This window comes from Lipotes vexillifer, unplaced genomic scaffold, assembly GCF_000442215.2.
Source record: "Lipotes vexillifer unplaced genomic scaffold, Lipotes_vexillifer_v1.1 scaffold137, whole genome shotgun sequence".
Classification (NCBI taxonomy): Eukaryota; Metazoa; Chordata; class Mammalia; order Artiodactyla; family Lipotidae; genus Lipotes; species Lipotes vexillifer.
Window position 1 is genome coordinate 2461146 of NW_006775780.1, and position 3080 is coordinate 2464225.

General features: G+C 38.7%; 1 pseudogene; it reads right to left on the minus strand.

Annotated features, from left to right (window-relative positions):
- Positions 1-2120: 2120 nt before the first annotated feature.
- On the minus strand, positions 2121-2471 carry LOC103090980 (transmembrane protein 14A pseudogene; annotated as a pseudogene).
- Between the last annotated feature and the right edge of the window lie 609 nt (positions 2472-3080).

The window sequence follows — 3080 nt, forward strand, 5'->3', positions numbered from 1 at the left end:
TTTCCAGATGCTGAGCACTGGATTGAAATGCTAAATCCAAAGAACCATCTAATGCTGATTAGTAGTGATATGGCAAAAAGGGCAGTTTTCTCTTGACAAACCAAGTCACAAAGGACAGAAAGACACTAACACTCAGTGATTAATTTCTGGAAATGTGACTGAAGGAATCAAATTATGTATCATGTGATGCCATTAAATTTGAGTTCCTGCATTATATGTGGACCTTTTACTTTTCAAGCATTCTCAGTGTGTGAAATTGAATGTGCCATTTACAAGCTATCATGTAATTTTCTGTTTTCTGAAACAAAAGCAACAATCTGGGTACATTAAAGACCATTATATAATTGACAAACCTGCTTTTTAAAATTTGATCCAAAACATTTACAATTACTATCATTTGCCAAAGGGAGCTATTCCTTAACAGTGAAAAGTCATTTAAAAATTAAAATCAAAACCTCCTCTGCCTTTTTCCAACAGGAATATCTTCCATGTGTATACATTTTCACAGTTTATGAAGTTTTTTTATACCCATTAACTCACTTGATTTTCAAATCAACCATATGAATAGAACAGATATCATTTCCCCCACTTTTAAAATGAGAAAGCTAAAATTCAGAGAGCATTATTTGCTGAAATAAAAATTTGGTTGTCGGAATTCCCTGGTGGTCCAGTGGTTAGGACTCCACACTTTCACTGCTGAGTGTGCAGGTTCAATCCTGCACCCTGCAAGCCGTGAGGCGTGGCCAAAAAAAAAAATTTGGTTGTCTTACAAATAGCCAACACTATCAACACTACACAGTGTCAGCTGTTTGTAAGACAACCAAATTTTTATCATATCATATTACTTCGACTTGATGTTTAATTCCAAGTTTTAAAATTTTTATCGAAGTATAACATACACATGGAAAACTATGCATAAGTGTGCAACTCAATTAATTTTCACAACCTAAAAGCATCCATGTAACCAGCACTCTCACCAAGAAACAGGACATGACCATCATCCAAATGCCCACCTCATGCCCCTTTTGGACACCACTGCCCAATTCCCCAGGATAACAGCATCCTCATTTCTGACAGCGTTGACTCATTTTGCCTGTTTTCAAATTTTCTATAAATGGAATCATACACTATGTCTCTTTTGTGTCATCCTTTGCTCAGTATTAAGTTTGTGAGCTCCATTCAGATTATTGGGGGTGGTTGTAGGTCATTCTGATTGCTGTATAGTATCCCATGTGTGACTGTTTCAGAATTTAGTCATCCAGTGTGATTATCGTTGGGCATTGTGGCTGTTTTCCAGTTTTTCCCTGTTCAAACAGTGGTGCTGTGAACTTTCTTATACATGTCTTTGGTGGACAGAGGGATATATTTCTGTTGGACTTATACCTAGAAGGAGGATTGCTGAGTCAGAGGATTTGAATAAGTCAGGCTTGGTAGACATTGCTCAACAGTAGTGGTTGTACAGATTTACACTCCCACCAGCGTTGTGTGAGAGTTCATGTTTCTTATCCTTGCCAACACTTCATATTATCTGTCTTTTTTCATCTGATTCCTTCTGTTAGGTGTGGTATTACATCATGGAGATACTACATTTCGATTTTAATTTAACAATTTTTTAAAACAGAATGTGTTTTATTTGAATACTGAATACGTTCTGTTGGTACAGAGTGTGCTGAGGCTGAAGATTTTTAAGAAAATAAAAGGCAGTAATACAATTAAAACGGAAAAAATATGATTTCAAATATAACACAAATGACAAACAGATAACATTAGCATTCTGTGAAGCCCACTTAAGGGGCATTCCATCATCTGATAAGTTGTAGTTTAATTTAAACTTATTTCAGACGTGAGTATTTGGAACTATCAAAAAAAATACCACATCTATAAAACATGACAGCAAATCAAAGAGTGTATCACGATTTATTAAATATCTTTAATGAAACCAGTATGTGATAATTAGAAAACAGTTAAACCATTTGTTTAAAAAAAAAACCCTTAAACTATTGTCCATATTAGAGGTGATGGTATATCTTTTATAGTTTGTAACATAAAATAAGACCATGTTGAACTTTCCATATTGAAATTTATCTTTTCAATACAAAGCATAGGCTCTGCCCGTTACATCAGAATGACATGAATTCAGGTTTCAGTTCCCCCGAATTCTCAGAGTGAGACAAGAGCAGTGATAAGACAAGTCTCAGAATCATCATGAGGCTTAAACCTGCAGCCAGCCCAGCTGGCATGATTTTCTTGGATCTCTTAAACCTCACCCCCATTGTGGTGTCCAGGAAGAAAGCTGTAAACAGTGATTGTTTTACACCTCGCTTGTCATTGGAGACACAGTAAGCTCCATAACCAGCCGAAAATCCAACAAAAAGACCAGCAGTCAAAGATGGAATACCACCTCTCTGCTTATATCCCAAAATGCTTACGGATGCCACCAGGGCTGCATAACAAAAACCAACCAGGTCCATTGGCAAGGTCAAGTCTGGTGTAGAGTTACTTCCTTTGAATTTCTCTCTCCTCTGGGCCAGTCCAACTCCTTGAGGACTAAGCTCAGGTTCAGTTCGTCTTGTCTTTCTCACAGCATCAACCTCACTGCCAAACACTAGGCAGGTGCTCAGTAAATACTTGCTACACTCTGGAAGCTGACCCCGCCGCCAGCGCCTTCTGACTCTGTGTGCTACCTCTCAGCACTCTCAATTATAATTTTAATAGTTGGAAGCTGAGCCTCTTGGCCTCACTAGCCTATAGATTAAACGTTGATTTTCACACTAAAATTGGCTTTGTTGTCCCTAGTTCCCACCTACATAAACGCAGGGCCTTAACACCCACTTCAAAGCCACCTGGTTATTTCTGATTGTCCATTTAGCCCAGAGGACACTGCTTCTGGATTTTGTCCCTGACCATCGCTAGTGTTTGGTACCCACGAGACATGTGATGAGGCATGAGGCTTGGTTCACTCAGAACCATGGATGCCGAGCCCCTAAGTGTACCATGTCTCCACCAATAGCAGTTCTGCCCAGCACAACAAATGCTGCCAAGGTCCAGAGCTACCGAAGAGCATTCTGTTCTCCCTTTGC